Below are 23,135 nucleotides of genomic sequence, written 5' to 3' on the forward strand. Positions count from 1 at the left end.
CAAACCGTCTCTGCTCCTTCTCGTGTCCCCCCTGACTCCTCAGCAATGGTTAATAGTACATTTTTCCTTCCAAGCATGCAAATGCCCCGAGTGGAGCTGAAAACAAGCGGCTTCTGACCAAAGTGATGTGATTAGGAAATGCAGATTTTTCCTCTCCCTGAAGTCCCAGTGATTGGAGTCAGGTCTGTGTCACCTCCACAGCCCTGCTCTGTCAAGCAGCCGCCTTCAATGCATCCTTTAATGAAGTCCCAGTGATTGATTGCTCCCTGCCCTTACAGGGGTGCTGCTGGCACCCCGACCCGCTCCTGCCAGCTGCAGGATTCCAGCAGAAGGGCTCAGCCCCTGCCAGCCCCGGGCCTGTCTCTCAGCTGAGATTTCCTCCCTTCCAGCACAGATCTGCAGCACGAGCACGGTGACAAGTTTGAGCTGCTGTCAGCAGAGGAGCCGACGGTCTCCTCTGAGCAGCGGTGAGTGAGTTTGGGTTTTAATTAAGCCCTTGTGGGTTCCTTGAAAGGTTGGAGATGACACAGCCTCCTCTGAAGCTGGCCCAGGGAGACATCCAGAGTCAGCACCAAAGTCTGCCTCCCCCTCCAAATGATATGAAACTGGGACCCTGGAAGAAAGGATGAATTCTGAAGAGGAGCAAAAATGTTGTGGTTTCCTTTTTCCTGGGCCCAGGTCGGCTCCGGGAGGAAACAAAGCTCCTGCCAGCTCAGCTCCTGCCCGTGCCTGGTGAGCCATGGCTCTCCATCTCCATGCCTGGCCATCCCTTCGGGGCATCTCAGAGATGAGCACAATCCTTCATCCCAAATTTATCGCTGTGCCCTGTGCAGATGCCAACAGGGAAACGCTCTTCCTTGCATTTACACTGCTGGATAAACAGCCATCAAATATCCTCGATAAAGACCTACGGCCACTGCCCAGCAAGGCCTGGATACGCTGTATCCATGTGAATCCCAACGTGTGCTCTTTGCTTTCTGGACAGATAAACGCTCAGCTTCCCCTCCCCATCCTGCTCTGCAACGTTGTATTTTAGCCCTGACTGGGAGATTTCCATCAAACAATATGAACACATTTGTCAAAACTGTTCACAGTGGCTGGGCTTCTCCGAGGAAACAATGGCAAAGGAGCAGTATTTAATTCCCTGTTCACTGGGATTCTCGGCTCTGTGTTGTTTGAGCTTTGTTTCCTCCACGCTTCCTTCTCTGCTTTTTTTTTTCTTTTCAGGCTGGAAAATCCCTCAAGCTAAAAAAACATTTCTACCTGGATTGCACTCGTTTCTAACCCAAACAAAAAACCCCCAACTCTTAGAGTTGGTTTATTAAGAAAACAAACCAAACAGTGATGCAGAGGAATATTTTGAGCAGAGGTTCCTTTATCCCTGGTTCAAACAAGAGCAAACCCACCCAGTTACCTCACTAGTCCTGTGGTCCTTTTTGACAGGAGGGTAAATAAATGGAGGAAATGGGGAGAAACAAGTTTATGGCCAGGAAAATGAGGTGGGAAAGCCCTGTGGGAGGAGGCATCATGGATTATGAGGGGGAAGGAGATGTCAGTCACAGAGGAAGCATCAGAGACCCTGAATTTCACAGGGTAGTTCGAGTGATGAACATGAGTGAAGGAGAGGAGGAGGAGAAGGAGGAGGAGGACAAGAAGGAGGAGGAGGAAGGCTTTTACTGACAAAAGACAGATAAAGGGGTGTTTAAATTTCACATCTCCTCATGGCAGGGCCCTTTGTCCTCCCCTGTGACCCCCTGCCCGGGGGGTCCAGGTCTGTGACTCCCAGGACTCTCTGTGACAAAACCACCCGGAACAGCCTTGACAAATGTCCTCTGGACAACCTGGAGTGGGAATTGACACTGAACACCATTTCCAGAGCCACTTCTGCTGCCATGAAGCTGAAGAGCACTTCTGTGCTATCTCCTGCTTTGAAGAGCTCTCGCTGTGACACGAGGGTTGGGGTCAAGCATTCTCACTTCCATTGGTTTCCTCCACTCCTGGGAGACACCTCTCTAGGAGAAGAGGATCTGTGCTCATCTTCTGCCCCACCACCTCTCTAGGACGAGAGGATCTGTGCTCTTCTCTGTCACATCTTTAGGCAATTTTTGTTCCCTAGGTCTTGTTTGCCTCATTTCTAGCAGCTGCAGGTACAGCTCAGAGGATGCACATAAAGGCCCAAGCCCTGTCATTATTTACGTCTCAACTCCCCAAAACTACTCCAAGCAGTTAAAAAAGGCGTGTGAGACAGAGGTGCTCTCAAAAAAAAAAAAAAAAAAAGAAAGAAACTATGAGATTTTTCAGAAATAGAAATAAATAGCAAACGACTTCGATGTCCTTTTTATTTGCTCCCTGGCTCTGCAGAACGTAAAGGTTATGTTTTCCAAATTTTCCCTGCTACAGTAAAGATCAAATAGTCAAAAGGCAAGGAAAGCTGAGCCCCTCATTTCATGTCATGACATCAGGAGCTGGGGCTTTTGGAAAAGCAATAAACATCATGGGCCTGATGCTCTGGAGTATTGGCAAGATTTGTGAATAAGTACAGAATTTTATGGGCCTTGACTGTCCTTTGCCTTAGGATCCTTCAGAGGGGACTTGTAGTTATCCTAAATATATATAACATGCTTCCTTTCCAAAGTCCTTTCTCATCAGCCAGGCTCACAAACCTGTGCACAGGGGTGATGAGCCCTCCCACGCTGGCAGAGGAGATTTCCATGGCTGTACCCGGCCCCTCTAGGTGCCACCCCAGCCCCCTGTGCCTCTGGACATATCTCACAGCCTGAGCAGCCTCTCCGAGACCTCACAGCAATTTCTTTTCCCCTTTTTCCTGCCACGGGCCAAGAGCACAGGAGCCCTTCTCCGGCCCCGGGGGATCCCGCTCTTGAGCTCGTTCCAGCGGGAGCAGATGGTGACTCACACGAGCATTTCAGGCATCGCTGCCACCGGGGATGGGCTCACCTCAAGGAAACAGAGAAACCCATTTGTCCTACTATCCAAAGCCATGTCTCCATCCTTGGCTGACACGGCTCAGCCTCAGCAGCGCACACACCCCACCAGGTTGTTGTAGTTGGAAGGGGAGCGCAGGGCAGGAGGATCCAAGCCCCGCCCTGTTGCTGTGGTAACACGGCAGCGATGCTCGGTGCCACTGCAGCAACACCGTTCTGCAACAATCCCACCGAGTCCTGCAGGGGAAAGAGCTCAAGCCCGCGGGAGGAATGCAGACAGACCCCCCTCGCCCGAGGGGCAGCTCTGCCCTGCTGCCCACAGCCACCCCGACACCCACCCCGACCTTTTATTATGTGCTGAGCCATTCCCTGTGCCTGTCTCTCGGTTTTATTTCCATTACCTTTCAGCAGGGAAAGATTTAGGATCCATCTCCCTGTTTAGCAACATCCATTTGTAACAGTGGGATCGCTGGGGAGCAGTCAATAGGCACTGTGCTGGCCCATCCCTGCAAACTGTGCAGCAGTTAGTGCAGAATATGAAATATATATGGCTGCCTTCACCTAATCTAAAACTGTATCAAATGGCTCTTAACCTTGCCCGAATGAATTCAATTTGGCTACTGGATGCGGATCCAATCCTTGGGCTAGAACAGAAAAATCACTTACTAAAGCGATGCTCCCGAGGGACGAGCTCCTGAAAGAAAACTCTGAAAGATTTCCAGTTGGCTAATCCTGTGATAGTTCAAGCAAGACAAATCTGGAATGATGAGGTCTTTTCGTCAAACACAAGCAAACCCCAGGAAACACGGGAATAGCATTACAAGTACATCGGAGGGGGGATTGTTAGGGAAGCTCAGGGGAATGCAGGAGAATGCAAGGATGGGCAGAGGAGGGAGATGTGAATCAGAGGATCTTTGCATGTTTCCAGGGGTCTGATAAGAGAAGTGGGTCTGTAAAGAGGGGCAGAGAGTTCTCAAAGCCAGGGGAGCAAAGCTAATCTAACCCTGCCCTCGGGCCGTGGGAAGACATTCTCCCTTGTCCTGTCCTCCACACCCTTGCCCAAAGGCCCTCTCCAGCTCTCCTGGAGCCCCTTTAGGCACTGGAAGGGGATAAGAGGTCTCCCTGGATCCTTCTCTTCTCCAGGTGAACCCCCCCAGCTCTCCCAGCCTGGCTCCAGACAAGAGGTCCTGCAGCCCTTGGAGCTTCTCCATGGCCTCCTCTGGACTTGCTCCAACAGATCTAAGTCCTTCCTGTGCTGAGGACTCCAGCACTGGATGCAGTATTCCAGGTGGTGTCTCAGAAGAGAGGAGGGGCAGAATCCCCAGCCTCCAGCTGCTCCTTCACTCCTCTGCTCTATCCCAGGAGGTGCCCTGGGGCACAGATGGCTATGGAGAAACCAGGCTCCAGCCTCCTTCCACATCCTTCACGTGAGGGATGCTCCAGGAGATCCAGCTTTTCTCTCCATCCCTCCCTTCCAGGTGCCAGGCAGAGGGTTGATTACCCCGAGGCAAAGGGTTGATTTCCCCCAGGCAGGGGGTTGATCTCCCCCGGCTCGGGCAGTGCCTCGCTCATGGCCCTGAGCCATCGAGTTAATTGAATTGTCTTGTTCTACACTTGGTTTAGGCTGCTGAGTGACGGCTCTCACTCGAGGATCCAGTGGTGAAATAAGGACGGGGATGATGTGCTCAGTGCTAAACCCCACCCCAGCACCCAGCACAGCACCCCAAAAGCTGATCTCCCTCCCACAGGGACCCGCGGGGTGCTGGCAGGAATCGATCAGGATCTGCCTCTGAGCCTTTTTCTCCTCGAGTTGAGCATCAAGGGACGATGCCCGGGGGGTAAATCGGGACGGCTGCCCCAGGGATGCGACGGGAACGAGGAGGAAGGATGCGAGGAGGCGCTGCACAAGCCACGAACGGTGGTGTGGGAGGGGAGGAGAAGGATACGAGGAGAAGAGAGGTGAGCAAGGAGAGCTCAACAACTTCATCTGGCGCCGCAGGGCCTCCGGGCCCCCTCGGCACAGCTGGGCTGCTGCGCACGCCGCGGCTAATGAGGCATCTGCTCCGGCTGACAGTCGGCATCTGCTGCCGCTCCGATCCTCCTGCCAAGCTCCCGGCAGCCGCCGCGCCGAGCCCGACCTCCCGCACAGCCAGGTGTGCCCGGGTGTGCCCGACCTCCCGCGCCCCCAGGTGTGCCCGGGTGTGCACATCCTCCCGCACAGCCAGGTGTGCCCGGGTGTGCCCGTCCTCCCGCACAGCCAGGTGTGCCCATCCTCCCGCGCCCCCAGGTGTGCCCGGGTGTGCACATCCTCCCGCACAGCCAGGTGTGCCCAGGTGTGCCCGTCCTCCCGCACAGCCAGGTGTGCCCGGGTGTGCCCGTCCTCCCGCACAGCCAGGTGTGCCCATCCTCCCGCGCCCCCAGGTGTGCCCGGCCGTGCCACCCGCACCGCCCCGGGCACCCCCCGGGCTCAGCCAGGAGTGCCACGGGCAGCGATGGCTCTGCCAGGGGACCTGCGTCTCTCTGCAGAGAGGGAGGTGGAACCTTTGCTCCGGAGCACGCCCGTGTTCCTCTCTAATTGCTGCTGTCGAGCCATAAAATTTTATGTTTGCTGTCTCTCCTTTCATGTCAGACTCCCTGTTTACAATCACTTAGGCCAAGCTGCCAGGCCTGGCACTAAAATAGAGTGTTCAGTTACTGTGGGAGCCCAGGGGGTTGGGGGGCAGCTGGAGGCAGCACCACGGGATTCTCTTCCAGCTGGGAGACAGGAAAAGCACCGACCAGAACTGGCTTTAACTGAGGCCAGAGATGGAGCAAAAATAAACCCCAAGTCCGGAACAATGTGCAGATGAGGAGAAAATCTGGGTTTGGATTTGGCCTCTCTCTAAACCAGAAGTGTTGGGCACAGGAGAGGTTTATTTTCCTTGGGAAAAGGGTCTGTTTGGAAGCAGAGGTGCCTTCCAGCATTGTTTAAGGGTGCTGTGGTGGATGTCAGCAAGGAGAAGGGAGGTTTGGCCAACAAACAGAGGTTTGCAATGATTTTTTCACCAGGAGCCTCAGTGCTACTGGAAACCTCTGTCCCCTTCTGAGCCACAGGTGCCTCTTACCCAGCGCAGCTGAACTATCAAGGGTTCCCTTCTCAAGATGAAATCTTAAAGTCTCAATCACTATCGGTCACCAAAGACCCCACAGGGCTTGTCTAATCACAGAAGTGGAAATCCACTATCTAAATCAAATCCTGGTTAATTAAAGTCCCAGTTGAAACTCGATATTTTCACCTCATTCCTTTCCTGGCCTGCTCGGCTGCACAGTTGTACAACACGATCCCGAGAAAACTGCAATGTGGGAAACCTTCCCGAGGCTCTGCACGTGGGTCTGCCCGAGTGGTGGCTGTGAAATCCATCCATGAAGCTCGTGAAGCACCGAGAGATCCATCACAAGTGATCAGGGAAATGGGCTCCATAAATCCAGAGGCAGTTTGAACACCCTCCCCGAATGGCAGCGCTCCCGCTTCGGCTTTGCCGTCTCCGAGGGAAAAATATGTGTTTCAAGGAGACATTGGCTTATCCATAAAGGTAACAGAGTGACTAATGCTGAGATAACTGGGTCAGATGAGCAGTGGGCTTAAAGTCCAACTTGATTTCCTAATGAGGAACTGGATTTTCATAGGATCAGAGAATCCCAGAATGGTTTGGGTTGGAAGGGACCTTAAAGACCATCTCGTTCCAACCCCTTGTCATGGGCAGGGACACCTTCCACTAGACTCCACGCTGCATTGCTGAGGCTCTTGACCTTGGGCAAGGGGCTATTTTCCTTGCTCTGCCTCAGTTTCCCCAACTAATAAGCAGGAACAACCTCACATTATCAACATCATCACAGTTGCTCAGTGATGATGAAGCCCTTTCACAGGCACCAAGTGGGGACAAAGGGAAAGTGTTTGGCAAGCCCTGAGCTCTCCTTGTGCGCAGAGCAATGGGCTCCACCTCTCCCATATGAAATTAATGTGGTGCCCAAGCAGCACAGGGGGGATAAGCAGGTCTTTTGCATGCCCAACCCAGCATCTGATCCCCAGCTCTGCTGCACAGGATTAGCCCAGGACACTGCACCCCTTGGACCCGCCCAGCAACTTCCAGCATCGCAGGTGATGCCCAACACAAAAGCTGGCAGAACACTTGGCTGGGAAGGGGATGAAGCCTGGTTTCTGCTGCATTTTAATCCAGCCCAACTCTTCCTCCCTGCCAGGATCCCACACAGCATGTCCTCTTTGCCCAGGACCCCATCTGGCTCTCCTCCTTCCGCCCCGCTGCAGCCAGAGTCCCCCTGCTCCTCCCTGGCTCCTCACCAACCGCCTATTAATGGAACTCGCTGCTCTCTAAAACCTCGGCCCGGGAATGTCTTAAATCTGAGGCCCTCCCTGGGTATTTCCATATTTCGGCGGTTTAATGCATTGTATTTAATGTACTCAATTTGGAAGCCAGCAGGCAGCGCAATTTTCAGGTGCACACAATGTGAATAATGAAAGTCTCCGAGTCCCCAGCTCTCAATCCACCTGAGTCCCTGGAACTGCATTAGAGGAGGAAGAGAGCAGGACTGTCCAAATGAAACTCAGCAGCTGAGGGATCAGGGACAGAAATGAGTCGAGGGCTGATGGATGAATTTCGGGTGTCCCAGCCAAACTGGAGGACACGCTGTGCCGAGCTCACGCCGGGCACGGCATCTCCAGGAGACATTTAACTGGCCCTAATAATGTCAGCGGCTCTTAATGAAAATAGTCTGTTCCACTTAATAAGTGCAGTGCAGGCTCGAGCCATCAATCCACACAATGCAGGGTTTTCCAGCCGGCTCAGCTCTCCCACGGCGCTGACCCTGCCAGCACCGGGAAGCTCGTTAGTGCCACGGCAGCCCAGGGGGCAGATCCATCAGCAGCCTGGAGGGAAACCAGGAGACGGGCAGAGGAGAGCAGCCTTTCCCTCATCCACTCCAAAATCAACCTTTACAGAGCAATCCCCACATCCACCATCAGCGTGGCTACTTGTGCCGTTTATGTGTTTTCCCACTGGGAAAACCTGTGGCAGGCAGGAAACAGTGGGCATGGGAAAGGTGTGTGCTGAAGGGATGGTGGAAAGCCCTGCCCTGGGTTTGCTGCCTCGTTCATGTCCCATTAACTTCCAACCTGTGGGAACCCACTCTGAGAGTGAAAGCGAAGCCACTTCCCTTGGTTTCCTCACCCTGCACAAAATGAAGATTAATTTTAGGCAGGTGTTAAACCCACAGAGATGATTAACTCCACTGCAGCGGAGTGGAATAAACATCTCAGGGCACATTATCAGCACGGGAACATCATCCTCTGCTCCTCTGGGGAAAGGGCAAGAAGCAGAGGAAAATACTCTCCCTGGGAACACGTGGACTGAAGCAAGAGAGAAATTCTGGGGTGCGGAAGCGGCTGAAGAAAAAGGACCTGCAGCTGATGAAAGAGGAGTTAGATGGGAAAGAAGCCCCCCAGCACAACAGGATCTCAGCCCATAATTGGGACTGCCAGGCTCTAACTTAATAATGCCAGTTAACAACACTATTAATAATGGATCCGCTGGTGTGGGATTTGCCTTCGCTCTGCCATCGGGGTCCTTCAGAAAGCGGCACCGACGGGAAATTGAAACTACTGAGCACGGTGACAGTGTAACCTCCCCCGTAACTCGCCCGGTTATCACGATGTAACTTAAAATCTGCTTTAGCAATTACATTCCTCGCAAGATCTGAAGTGGTGGAAAGGAGAATTATAATGATAATATTAATATACAGCCTCTTCCTAGCGAGAGCAAGTCATTAGGCAGCGCACGGGAAAGATGCACGGGCAGAAACAGATGGGAAAAGCGCTACATCAAGAGTTTAAAGGCAGGCTCACAAAGAGGAGAAAAGCTGCAAATTCTAAGTGGATTATGGAAGGCAGGCTGCAAAGGGAAAGCGAGAATTGCTCTGCGCCGCGCCCGGAAAAAGGCTGTTCACACACACGGCGTGTGAAAGAGGGATGGATGGGGGGAAAACGAGCATCGGTGGCGGAATAAGTGCTCTGGGGATGTGCTTTGCTCCTTGTAATTCCAGTTGCTGAATAGGTCTTTGTCTCACGGGCTTGTCCAGGCTTTCTCCTCGGCACAGACAGATCGGTACCTCTGCCAGGTGACACGTCCTGCCTGTGACAGCTGGGCAGCAAAATTTAGGGGGGATAAATCTCAGCCAGGTATTAAAGTCCATGAGGATGCACCAGGTTTGCTCGGGGGGGTGTAAAATCAGTGCAGTCAAACACACAGTGCCCTGTGAGGAGGGCGTATTTTCAACCAGGACCAGCAAAAAGCAGGGAATCAGACCTTTAAAAACACACAGGGTTTTCTCTCCTTCCCCCCAAAGTTTAGGGGCTCTCAACTCCCGGGTGGGTTCATTAAACAGCAACGCTGTCCCTCCTTTCATCTTTGTTCAGGTCTTTGCACCTCTGCCTGGTGATGAGAAGGAGCCCAGGTACCTGCTGGGTGGCTTTTCCTCTTGTTCCCAGCTAGAAGGAGCCTTGATCTCCTGCACAGCACAGCCCTGCACACACACAGACACACACACCCCCCATCAGCAGTGAAAACCAGCAGCTCATGTTGTCCCTGGTGCCTGTGATGCTCCCCCAGCCCACTGCACACACAGCAAAGGGAAGGGACTCATCCCCACCCTCATCCCCACCCTGGGGCCTGCAGTGATGCAATCAGGGAGGTCAAACAATGAAAAAACCCTGTTCTCAGTGACCTCCAACAGATTCTCTGGGGAGGGACGGCCCTGCAGCCCACCCCTCACCCTCTGGGCTGCACAGCCTGGGGCCAGCTGGATCTTCTGGATCTTGCCAGAACAGGGCACTGGAACAGGTTCCCCAGGGAAATGGTCATGGCTCCAACCCTGCCAGAGCTAGGGGAGCCTTTGGACAACACTCAGGCACATGCTGGGGTGATTGGGGTGTCCTGGGCAGGGCCAGTTGTACTCGATGATCCTTGTGGGTCCCTTCCAACTCGGGATATTCCGTGATCTGTGACTGCCTCTCTACATTTCAGTGCGTGTGGTGTTAGTGATTCCAGGACTCCATCCCAGCCATTCCCCCTTCCCTGGCTGTCCTGGAGGCCTGGAACTTTCCTCAGCCTCTTCCAAGAGCTGGGGTCACACCGGGCTTGGTACCTGTAGCCAGCTGGGCAGGTTTCATCAAAGCAAAGAGCAATTGCTGTGACTTTGTCACTCTTTCAGTCCTCACCAAGGCAGAGATTCCCCACACACCATGTCCCTCCAGGACCTGCAGCCTGGACTTGCCTGTGACCCTCAGCGTGGCCACAGCTCAGCCAGGGCCTCTCACAGGGATGTTCCCCACAGGCCTGGGTCTCACCTCGTCCCCTGTTTGACCAGGTAAATCGAGGCACTCCCTGGCTGAGCCTTCCTGGGAACCAAAGAACTCAAGGATGACAAAAACAACACAAACCACCCTGGCTCTGGAGCAGAGAGTGGGACCACAGGGGAAAATCTGGGGTGAAGATGCCACTACTGCCATAAGGAGCAACTCCCACAGAATTCCAGCTGCTCTGGAGGAGGAGAAGGGCCCAGCAGGACGTGGCAGGGGGTGCTTTTGTGGTGTGAGCAAGAGGATAGAGATCTTCCCTGCCACATTGTCTTAATTTCTCAACCTGCTCTGCAATCAGCCAATTGAAATGCAATTATCTCCAGAACACTCAGCTATACATTACTCCCTTATTGTTATCTTACTGGATTTTTTTGGTGCTGTTCCAGGTCAGATAACCTTAATTTTTCCCTATTTGTTCCAGCATATATCTATTTGTTTGCAATCATTGCCTATTATATAGATGGATCCTGCAAGGAAACCAACATTTTCCCCCCATAATGCAGTCCCAAAAACTTCTAATAGGTTATTTGATCAAATAATCATTGCCATATCAAGGCAATACTATTTTCTCTTCAAAACTATGCATTTATTAAAATGTAAAGTAGTCTGGTCATATTGGGAGTGAAAAATAAAAATAATATTATGGTCCTTTGCAGGAAAATATTGCATATTTATGTTGGACGACTTCCCTGGAATTTTAATTCAAGTCTTTATATATTTATTTCCCTTCCCTGCCAGATGGGGAGTAAATCTTTGATTTTTTTTTTTTTTTATAAGTAGAACTGTGTTCAGGACTTTAAATTTTATTTTTAGAATTGCTTTTGATTTAGGGCAGAGATCCTGGTTTTGCAGACTAAGATCCCTGCAGGAGACAGAGCGTGTCCTGCTGCTGGAAATGGAGGGGCTGGCATGGGGAGGGTTGAGCTGCTTGGAGACATAAGAAAACTGGGAATTTAGGCCTTGGCCCAACTGCTGCTCAGAGCTGGACTCTGGGAGAGTCCATTGGAAGGGACTTTATAAGCTCAAAGCATCTCCGGATCCAAGGAGAAAGAGCTGCATTTCCCAGTTCAAGTGTTCCAATAAAGCCATGATTTATGTCTCCACCTCATGGGATCAGCTTAAAAAAAATAAAAATCACGGGCACTTTTAAAACAAGTAAATATTTGTGGTTTCTTTCTATTTCCCTTCTGAGCCTTGGGTTTTTAAGGGGTTGTATTTTAAAGCCTTCTCTCTGCAAGTGCATGAGACCAGAACTTGTTAGGATGCTGCTTATCCCTCTTGTTTTTACCCAGCTCCAGGGATTTTCAGGCATTGGCACGTGTGGGGTGATGGAGCCTTTCCTGATGGGGAAAGGTGGATCCACCCATGGGAAGACACAGGTTGATCCCATCATCTCCTGGAGATGTGACCTCGGGGACACACAGACCAACACCACGTGGTCCAAATGCCTCATTTTGCAGATGTGGCAGGAGTGGGGTCACACAGAGAAGCCCAGAGAGTCCCTCCAAGGTCCCCCTGTGTCCCAGCACCCGGCAGGATTAACAGCAGGATAACACTTCAGGAGGATGCCAAAACCACAAGGCCTGGGATGCATGAACCTCCCTTTCTTGTGCCATTTTGAGGCTGACAGGCTCTTTTTAACAACACAGATCCCCACAATCTCCACACCAAACGTGCTAGCTCTCCCTGCAGGGGGGACCTTGCACTGCTGGAGCTCTGGGGGAGGATGGAGGGCACCTGTCCCCTCAGAGAAGTTGTGCAGCAGGGGCTCCTCCAGTCCACCTACACTGAGGGGTGGAGACACTCAAAGATTTTGCAATCACACCTCCAGCCTGATGCAATTTTCCCTGGGGCCACAACTCTTAACGTTGTGGGTCTTAAATTCAGCCTTCCCCAGCCACGGCCTCAGCAAAGCCCCGGCGTGGGGATGTGTTGGGTACATGTAACTCCACACTTAACAATAAATAAAAAGGGTTGCCTGCAGAGAAAAGCTGCTTGGTTTGCACCAAATGTGATTTTTGGGGCTGTCTTGTGCAGAGCCAGGAGTAGCACTTGATGATCCCTGTGGGTGCCTCCCACCTCAGGATATTCCATGATTCCATGAAGTAACCCCCCTGTTTGCTCTGTACCAGCACCTGGGGTGAGCTCCTGGCTGGTTTATCCATTTCCTCTGCACCAGTTGCCCCACTGCAACTCTACTGGTGGAGCTGGTGTGCGTGTCCTGAGTGCCCTGATGTATCCATGAGGATTAAATCCATGCACAGCCCAGGGATCTGCTCCCTGTGAGGCACTAAATGAGCCAGAGGGAGTGAACTGTGTGGCTGGTTTGCCAACGAACATCACTTTGTGCTTCCCTCTGACACAGTTTTCCTGCATTAATAGATTGCTCAGGAAATGCAGTGGGGGGCTTTTGATCCAGCTCTCCTGCCAAAGGCTTGAGTGCTGGAGGCTGAGGGAACACTGCAGGGGGTTTAAAGACACCAGCATGAAGATGTAGCCCCTAAAGACATCGGTCCTGCCTGAAGGGAAATGAGATGTTCAAAGGCAAAAGCCCCAGGTCAGCCCAGGTATCCTGGCACTGCAGGGGGTGATGTCCCCTCTGCCAGGGAAGGTCTCACATCAGGTCCCCACAATGAGACCATGAACAAGATCTTCAGAACCACAGAATCACAGAATCCTTAAGGTTGGAAAAGACCTCTGAGATCATCAAGTCCAACCTTTGGCCGAACGCCACTGTGGCCACTAAACCAAGTGCCACAAGTCTGCTTGGTTTTTTGAGCCCTTCCAGGGATGGTGCCCCATCATTTCCCTGCCATGGACAGGCAGTTTTTGGATCCCAGCTGGGCTGGTACCAGCACACTGATGATGGGACAGGCTCAAAATTTAGGCACCTCCTCACTTAACCCACCTACTTAAAAATTAAACTGAGAGCTGGGTTTCATTCAGCTGCTGCAAGGGAGTGATTGAGAAGAAAGGAAAGGATATTAAATTAAACCATTTTCATTTTAATACAATGCACCATAACTTGGGGGGGGAACTGGGGGGTGTGGAAGAACAGCCACTCTTTAGATTTCAGTTATTTAATAGCGAAAGAAAAAGCCATACAAAATGTGCTTCTATTTCCTAAACCACCCCTATAATATCTTCAGTTAGGGTCCAAGCACGGGAAAGATCATTATTAAAATTGAGACCCTCCAGGAGTTTCCTGAAGTGTTTGCTTTTTGCTGTGGTGGGGAAGATTGCTCGGAATAATATAATTCTGTGTGTTCAAAGACTCAAGAGTACTCTGAGTGGGGAACGGGAAAAAAACCCAACTAATGGTAAATGATCTCTTAAAAGCAAGGGAGAGGTTGAAAAAGTGGATCCATGGAGAAAATAATATACTATTATTTAAAAAAAGTAAATTGCTGAAATGACACACTTCCCTGATTCTGTCTCCAGAACAACCATCTTGGCTGAATCTTTAATGCACAAGGGGTTGGGATTATTTATTTTTTTTCAGTGACAGTATAAAACCTGCAGAAATATCTTAGTTATTTACCAAGTGATTAAACCCCAGTCATTTATTACAGTTTTACTAGAACATTGTTTTCCTGGTTCTTCCAGGGCTTATTGCTTCCAATATAACACTCCTCCCCCTTTAATAATCCCCATTGCTTTGCCTCTATTGCCTTATATTTTTAGATTTCTTTTAGTGTTTTGCATAAAATTCCAACTCTAATGGGCTTTATAAAATGAGATGTATTGTCATGGAGCCAAGCCCTTATGAAGATAATTATCTTGTCCATTTGTGTTTTCATTATGTTGAGAAATACTTTTCCTCTCTCCCCCCCAACATTTTATTTCCCATCCCAAACCATGAGGGTCCTTTATTTTTTAATTTTAAATCTGCTGGCAACGGAAGAAGGAAACCCAAGCAAGGGCCATCCTCTGGTTTTGGCTCGTGGAACGTGGTGAGTAGATCCTGGGGGGAGAGGGAGGGAATGGGGATGTTTGTAGGATGTAGAAGAGATCATGGCTGGGGAAAGGATGAGGTGAGAAGCAGGATGGAGGAGAGGGGTGACAAAAAGGCAAATACCCCAATTGGTGATGGGCACAAGGCAGTGGGAACACCAGAAGGTGGGAGCAGCTCAGGGAGGTCCAGCAGGGGATACAGCAAGGACACAGCAGGTCCAAAGCACCAGTCACCCCCTCGTGTTTTGGGAAGGAATCCAAGTAACCAGGGAAATCCAAGGGCAATGAACAGGAAGAGGAGCCCAGAGATCCCCATGGCCCCATCAGGGTGGGGGCACTGAGCCACCATGGATTGAGCCAAGGGTTTGGTGTGGAGCATGGGACAGCTCTCCAGGAGAAATCTCCCCCTTGGCACTTCCAAATGTGGCTCCAACATGCGATTTAACCACCAATCTCACCAGGGAAGCATCTCCAAACTGCCTGTGACAGCGTTTTCCATAAGGATCATTAGCTCTGATAAGCTGAGCCTGTGTTTTCCCATGGATATGGATAGACCCTGACCCAAGGCATGGCACTGGTCTCTTCTGGGATCTTTACTTCCATATAAACACTGATGATACTGAGAACTGAGTCCACCTTCTGGGGCCTCACGGCTCTGGAGAGCCAACATTAGCCACGGGAACACATGCCAAGGGTACACCTTGGAGAGATTCCTCCTGCAGAGGCCTCACTGGTACCTCGTGAAAACCTTGTGAAAACTGGTGCCTTTTCCCTGAGGCCCATTGTACAGAAATGGGAATACGTGTCATTTGCTCCAGAAAAGCTCCCTTGGAGCTGGGGAAAGCAATCACACAAAGTGGTACATGGGGGAGGTGGCTCTGCCCTTGTATGGAGTTAGGCTGGGTATACATTTCCACGTTCCCATAAAACTGGGGTTATTATTTCCACTTGAGATACATCCCAAGCTCCTTGTAGAGCAATGACAATTATAGTGCAACGACGTGTGAGCTGCACCATTCACCTGCCTAACTGGGCCCATGTGGATAGTCTGGGGCGGACTGGGAAATAACTTCCATCGATTCAGCGGCACAGCATTGCCAGGAGTCATGGAGACAAAGATTGCATCAGGCCCAGGCCCAGGGTTTCACAGCTGCACCAAGAAACAGCCACGTTCTTCCCTGGTTTACACGAGTGCAGTTACACCAGAAATGAAGATATTTGTGGTGTAAAGTCAGAAAGACCCTGGCTTGAAATCAGGCAGAGCTGCCCCGTGTCCAGGGCTAAGGTGATGGCTTTCCCCAAAGATCAATTCCTACAGGCATTACTTCAGTCACTCTTTAAGCTTTACCAGTCCCATTAATCCTCATGAGGTCGTGAGTAACGGGGTGACCCACCCAAAGCCCCACTGGCACAGCGGCCCTTGCAGGTCTCCTGCCCCAGCCCTGTAGGGCACACACAGGTTGGGTTGTTGGCATCCACCCTGTAGGACACACACAGCTTGGGTTGTTGGCATCCACCCTATAGGACACACACAGCCTGGGTTGTTGGCATCCACCCTGTAGGACACACACAGCTTGGGTTGTTGGCATCCACCCTGTAGGACACACACAGCTTGGGTTGTTGGCATCCACCCTGCAGGACAACACAGCTTGGGTTGTTGGCATCCACCCTGTAGGACACACACAGCTTGGGTTGTTGGCATCCACCCTGTAGGACACACACAGCTTGGGTTGTTGGCATCCACCCTGCCATGGGGGACGTGACCCCACCAGGACGTTGGGGTCACCCTGCATGGCCAGAGAGGGATGGGGCAGAGGGCAGGAGATGTGAGGAGATGCACTGCTGGGTTTGTAAGGTGTGTTTTCTCCCTGGGCACATCCAGCTCACCCAAAACCCACCTCAGCTCAGGTTTCTCTCAGGGAAGGGATCCAAAGATAGCCAAAATCACTGCCTAGGTGAAGGCAGAGGATGTGAGTGGCACTGCCATAAGTCAAACCCTCCCACCTCAAGAGACACTGGCCCTAAACGAGACACGGCACAGTCCCCTCTCAGCCAGTGCCCCGGCTGTGCCCTTCCTTCAGGAAAGGCAGAAAGCAGAAACCTGCTGGCTGGGTTTGCTCCCGGGCAGGGACGGTCCCTCTGGATCAGCCCGGGGACAGCAGGACAGCAGCTGCAGCCCCTGGACACGCCATCCCCTGTCCGGAGCGGGGGGTCTTGGCGCTGGCACGGACACGGCGCCGTCAGCGCTGCTCCCTGCGGTTCCTGGCGGCGTTGGTGGCCCCGCTCCCGCCCTGAGTGACGCTACCAGTGCTGCTGTGCCTCTGCCCTGTCGGGTCGTGGCACATCACATCCTCATTAACGGGTCCTGTCAGGGCCGGCAGCTGTTCCTGCAGCAGCTGCCGCTGGGACCCAGCCCGGGGACCGGGGCCACCTGGTTGGGCAGCAAGTGTCTGCAGTGGAGGTTTTATTTAAGGAGAAAAGGGCCTAAATTCAAGATTGTAAGGTGGTGGCGGCTCTGTCCCTGGTGGCAAGCCGGGGTCCTCACCTGAGGGAAGAGGGAAGCAAGTTTTCCCATCTCATCCTCATCTTGTAACAGGACAAATGAAGGTGGGGAAGGGCCTTGATTTGAAGCTGTGTGAGGACACTGAGGGCACTTGGTGTGTTCAGCTGGAGCAGAGGAGACTGAGGGGAGACCTCACTGCAGTTCCAATGCCTGGGCAGGGGCAGAGGAGGGGCAGGGACTGAGCTCTGCTCTGGGGGGACCAGGGACAGCAGCCAGGGAATGGCTGGATCTGTGCCAGGGCAGGCTCAGGTTGGATCTCAGGGAAAGGTTCTTCCCCCAGAGGCTGGTTGGGCACTGCCCAGGCTCCCCAGGGCAGTGGGCACAGCCCCAAGGCTGCCAGAGCTCCAGGAGGGTTTGGCTGATCCTGTGGGGCACAGGGGGTGACTCTTGGGGCTGGGCCTGTGCAGGGCTGAGGGTCAGACTGGATGATCCTTGTGGGTCCCTTCCAGCTCAGTATGTTCTGTGGTTCTGTGACAAAAGCAGCACCCAGCACTCAGCCATGCTTTGCAAACAGAAATGAGTTTAGGTGCCCCAGCAACCCTGCACAAGGGATGGAGAAAGAGTCTCCAGGGTGGAAAGAGGAATCTTGCTCAAGGTCACCTATTGAATTTTCAGTCCCCAGCATCAGACACAAAAGGGAACAGACTGGACACATCCAGGAGTGGAACTGGTGCACGCTGACTCCTGCTGCTCTGCTGATTATCAGGCAAGACAGCTTGGCAAGAGTGAGCACCAAACCCAGGTGTCCCAGCCTCTCAGTCTGCCCAGGATTAAACATTTAACGCTGCTATGGCCCGTGGTTGAACACAGCCTGGCCACTGACTCCCAGTCCAGCTGCCACATCTCCTGCCCAGCCCAGCACCACAGCCAGACCCCTGCAAAAAGCACCCAGAAAGGGAAATGCAGGGAATGAGGGATTTTTTGAAGGGATTTTTTACCCACATTACAGGCTCTCCTTTGATTCTGCAGCACGTTCCTCTGCATCCTAATTTGGAAGGGATCATTAGTGCTTTAATTGAAACTTAAGGGATGGACCTCACGGTGGCTGTGAAAGGTCCTGTGGCACTTGGGACAAGAAGAGGGTTTGGGGACCATGGCACTGGCCAAACCCAGCTCTCCAGCTTGCAGGGATCAGGCACGGAGCTCCCTGCAATTCCAGGAGGATGCACAGGGATATTCACAGGAAGATGCTCAGCAAAAACTCAGCAGCCCTAAAGCTCCACTGGAAATCCCTCCTTTGTCGGGTCAGACAACGTGTGGAGGGACCTGCAGGCCCTGACACGTCGTCTTGAGCCTCCAGCAGCCAAATTCTCTCTCTCCAACAAACATGGATTTAAGGATCACACACCTTGCTTCACCTTTTTGCCTCCTGCAAGCTCACAAGCAGCCCCACCAGGAGATGGCTTGACTGGAACATGCATCCCTGCAGCTGGAAAGGCCAGCCTGGCACTGAGACCAAAGGAAGAAAATTCCCAGAGTTGGGATGCTTCCCCCTCTGAGACAACAATTTCTGCTGCTTTCCTGTGCTGCTGGCCCACCCCTACCCCACCAGGAACCCAACCTGCAGACAAAAGGGGCTTTTCCAAGCAAAACACCCGCCCTGAGTCAGTGGAATTTGTACAAACCCTGATAACGAGCATTTAAAGGGTGAAGCCTAATGAAGGGATCCGGAAACAAGCTGCAAATGAAGGCAGGATGCAGCTTTTTAATTAAAACTCTGATGCTTTTTATCTCCTTCCCTCTCCCCCGCTCTTCCCCCCGCTGACAGAGGGGATTTCTCCATCTGAGGCCTGTTGCTGTACAAAAAGCTCAGCTTTAATATTCTCTTTGATTAAATGAGATTTTTCTTCCTTCTCTTCCGGTGGGTGCTGCTGTCGTGCTCTTTGGTGAGGATTTAAAGGAAGAAGGGCCCTGCCAGTAGTCAGGTGAGTATGTGCAAGAGGGAAGGAGACACAGAGCCAGCCGTGAGAGGATTAAAGCACCGGGGTGGCCACGTGCCTTTGGAGCCCCAAGCGCTGCCTTTTCCCACAATGTTTCTCTGCAGAATCCTTCCCTAAACTCCAGCAAAATCCGCTGGTACAAAGGGTTAAGGAGGGAGAAGATCAGGGCTGTTTGAGGGGATGATGAGACGCTTTAATTTGATTGATTTTTACTGAATTCCTGGCACTTCTCATTTGCAATTCCCCTCCTTTTAATTAGCCGATGCTTGTAGCTATCGTATTCAATTCTCATTACTTAATTAAATAGGGTCCTGCACCTTTAGGCAGTGCTGGGAGATGGTGGAAGGAACAGCTGGAGGGAGGGTTGGACAGGAAGAGAAGCATCCTTTGGTTCTTTCCCCACATTGGCCTGTTGAAACAACAGGGACCTGTCTGTACTGGGTTGCCCAAACCCCTGCTTGGGAACACAAATATCTCCAGATTCAAAGGGAACAGAGCCCAGGGCTCTTCCCATGTTCAGGAGCTGTTTGAGCATTTGTCCCACATGGACAACAATGGGATTTCCATCCCAGCTGGGTGGGCAGAGATGTCTTTGCCCCTCTGACACTCCACTAAAGAGGCACCAGAAGCTGTTCTGGTCCCCAAGGCCACCACAGCAATTTGTGTCTGCAGGAAGAGCTCCTAAAAAAGTGATGAAATTTAAAACCCACAAAAAACTCCCAGGAAACTGCCTGTAAACCGGGCTGTTAATTGGTGCCACAATTAAATCCAGCCCTGCAGAACTCTGATGACGTTTGGCTGAGTGGATTGTAACGAGGCAGGCACTGGCACTGGGGTGCTGTTGTGCCTCCTTGGTGGGAGGTAACTGGGACAGATGTGCTGGCACTCACACCAGTTGTATTTCTCCTTCTCTGTTGTCATCTCCCTGCCCTGTGCTCCTCTGCTTTATTTACCCAGCTTTTGGCATTCCTGTGCCTGTATTTTTACATCGCCCCAGCTGAAATGTGCAGCCTGTGTGAAGGGTTTATCTGATGCAGCACATCTGGCTGCTTTTGGGGTGCCTTTACCCTGAAGGAAACTCATCCCTATTCACAGGGATGGTGCTCCAGAGATTTATTGCTCCAAAATCACATGCAAGTGCCCCAGTCCTACACATCTGCAGCTCTTTAAAGGCAAATCCTGGAAACACTGCTCAAAACACCCCAGGCAAGCATGGCCAAGCACCTGGGCAGCTTTAGCCCATGTCCATGGTTGTGTTGGCACCTGGAACATCCACTCACTTGAATTCCAGCCTATTTGCACCAACAGAACTATTGGAGTTGCCCAAGCTCCCACACTCCATGGGTTTGGGGTGCTGATGGTGCTCATATGAAGCACAATCTTCAAGCACCAACTTGAGGGACACCCCTCAGGCTGCAACTCATCTGATTTGTGACAAAGGCAAGTTTTGTGTTTAAGGTGTCCCAGTTTGAGAAGGATTTCTGTGGGTCTTGGTTAATTGTCTCAAAAGCACTTTGAGATCTGGAGATGAAATGGGTGACCAAAGTACAATTATTTTTATTATTATTATTATTATTATTATTACAGATTTCCATTTGAGACACCAGGACTTTCCCTGTTGGAGCATAATATATTCCATCAATTATGGGAGAGCAGCACAGAGCTGAACAGCACCCTGATAATGAGGGGCCCTTTCATTTCCCCCGCACACGCACGGACCAGTTCAGAGGCTGGGAAATGAAGGTCTCCCCCCCTTCCACCGATGGCATTTGAGAATTCTTTCAGCGGAATAATTTTTATGGCTCTTGACTCAGGAAGTCGGTTTGAACTTTGGTTTTGGAGATAAAAGGACTGACAAAGCATCCCCACAGGACGCCCGGACTCGTTTGCATTCATAAATGTGTAGCCAGCACCACGGCCCTCTTCCACACGCCAGGAATTACCTTCGCTCAAAGGTTTTTCTGTATTCACTTATCATCTAATGAGCAGTGTAAGAAACTTCATTTCAAGGAGGAGAGAAGGGGAAGGAGGATTAAAAAAAAAAAAAATCCTCTCTCGGTGGAAGCCTTTAAATGGAATTCGATTTCTGTGGTTTTTTCATATCCTGCCAGCGAGGAAGACAAGGCAAAAGAGTGAAGAGTTAAAGAGGTGCAGAGATGAAAGGAGCACCAGCCCCTTTTTAGGTGGGGATGGGCTTGGAGTGATGGCAAACACTGTGGAGCATGTGAGAGCTCTGAGGAAATGAACTCCAGCTCAGCCAGACCCAACACAACAACATAAGGGCCAGGGGAAAGGACACATTGCCTGTGGCAGCTCCTCCTCACAATGGCTGTATTTATTCCTGCTTTATTCCAGGGAGTCCTGATTGCCCACACACATCCCAGGCTCTGAGCATTCTGATGGTAAAGCAAGGAATGGCAGTGATCTCACATGGCCTTCAAACATTAAAACTCACCCAGAGTGCACCATTAATCTGATTATCTAGAAAATATAAAGAGAAAAAGGCTCTTTTACACTTCTCCTCAAGGTGAGGAATCACCAGCACTTAATTTTGGTCTTGCAGCGAAGCAACTGAACTGTGATTTTTGTCTGAAGTGTCTGTGGTTATGAAGAGCACAAAGAGTGGTCAAACATGACTTTTCCTTTTTATCCATCCTACCATTGCCATTTGCCCCTTTCCAGACCCCAGAGAAGAGGAGGCTTTGCTTTAGTAGCCCCACCTTGATTTCCCAGAGTTTTCTTCTCCAAATCCTGGTGAAAATACTGTGACCTGGCGAGGCTGGCAGTCCCTGGGGACCAGAGGCTTGGTCACCACAGTGGAGCCCATGTTTGGTGCAGCTCCAGTGATCAAGACACAGTTCCATGTCCTGCTTCTGACAAGGGCCTTGATGATAATCCCTGAGTTTGTCTCTCCACCATTTAAGCACGTGGCTCAGCAAAAGGCTTCCCAAGACTGAAGTGTGTGGAAAGCTTCTCTTCTGCACAAGTCTAAATTTAAAGCCTAAATCTCCTAAGCTTGCAGGTCCCAGTGCTTCCAGCATTCCAGCATAAGCTTCACTCCCCAGTCCAGATGTAGCACAGCCCTCACACGTTTCTGACATTTTGGGGCAGACTATGCCAAGACCAACCCAACTACTCATGAACTTAAAGGTAAGAACATGCTGAAAAGCTTGGAGGCATCTAGACCTGAAGAGCCAAACCACAACTTAACACCAATAAAACTGCACAGACTTGGCAACTCCTGATCCCAAACCGCTTCCAAAGCAGGAAAAAGCAGGAGCCTGGGGCGATATTTGGGGTCAGAGACCAGCAACCTGATCTACTCACCCAAGTGCGTCTGAGGAGCAGCTCTGCACTGCTCAAGGCTCTAAAATTAGCATTCCAGGCCAGGCTGATTGCGTTCAAATATATTGCTGACATCAATCACCTCTTCCCAAACTCATCTGTCTGCATCAGTCAATTACAAACTTATTTTCGAGCCGTGGGTACTCATATGAGATAGACCCTGGGAAGGAGCTAAACTCATTTAGGAGGTTGACCTCTCTGCCTGGCTGATCCACTGCATGGTTTAATAACTCCTCTGCTCTGTCCACTCCAGCCCAGGCTCAGACCACCCCCAAACTGCCACCCTGGGGTGATACAGGTGTTTATTGCATTGCACACACCAATGGAAGGTCCCTGTGAATCCTAAATAAATTCATTATGATCTCTGTCGTGGTTTAAGCTCACGAATATAAAGCGAATTCATAATGATAAGACAATTAACCCGCTACCTTTCTCAGCCTTGCAGCATCTTTTATTGCCTCTGCCATGCAAATTGCAAGCACAAAGGACGTTTTTTCACCCAGCAAAATTGTCCCCGTCCTTCTCCCATCTCATTCCCCCCAAGTTAAAAGCTGCAATCGGTGAGATCGGCCTTGGTTCGTCTGCTTTTTCTTACTAAGAGGTACATAAATAAAATAATAACAGATGATTAATAACCCTGAGAGCTTTCCAAATATTAATGAATTGATCTTGTTGCTCGAGAAGAATGGGAGAGTTTTAGATTTAAAGCTTTGATAGATTTTCTCCTGAGAAGGCGCGGTGATAAATACTGCGTTAAAATGCTATTTGTATCTGTGTTGCTAATATTAAGTTCGTGTGTTCATAGATTTGAAAAGCGCAGAAGGAGAATTATGTCACCTGCTCTGACTTGTAATGAAGGCCATCGACTTTCCCCCGGCAAAACGAGCAGAATTGAGTAAAACTGAAAAGATGCATTTCCAGGGAAGTTCTCTCTGAGGACCCTCCGGAGCGTTTTCGCGGGGGCCACCCGTCAACCACCC

The 23,135-nt window shown here is 51.1% G+C and overlaps 1 protein-coding gene across 4 annotated transcripts in view; it reads right to left on the minus strand.

Annotated features, from left to right (window-relative positions):
- Positions 1-23,135, minus strand: part of KIRREL3 (kirre like nephrin family adhesion molecule 3) — a 359,658-nt gene that overhangs the window by 145,557 nt on the left and 190,966 nt on the right. Inside the window, exon 1 of one of the 4 annotated variants that reach the window (XM_027699388.1) lies at positions 3,609-3,627. The exons of the other annotated variants lie outside the window; for them this stretch is intronic. The gene's annotated coding sequence lies outside the window, so the exon portion shown is untranslated. Of the gene's footprint in view, positions 1-3,608; positions 3,628-23,135 lie in introns of those variants that run through there. 4 annotated transcript variants of the gene reach the window in all.

Source organism: Neopelma chrysocephalum, unplaced genomic scaffold (assembly GCF_003984885.1).
Source record: "Neopelma chrysocephalum unplaced genomic scaffold, ASM398488v2 Primary Assembly neopelma1_138, whole genome shotgun sequence".
NCBI lineage: Eukaryota > Metazoa > Chordata > Aves > Passeriformes > Pipridae > Neopelma > Neopelma chrysocephalum.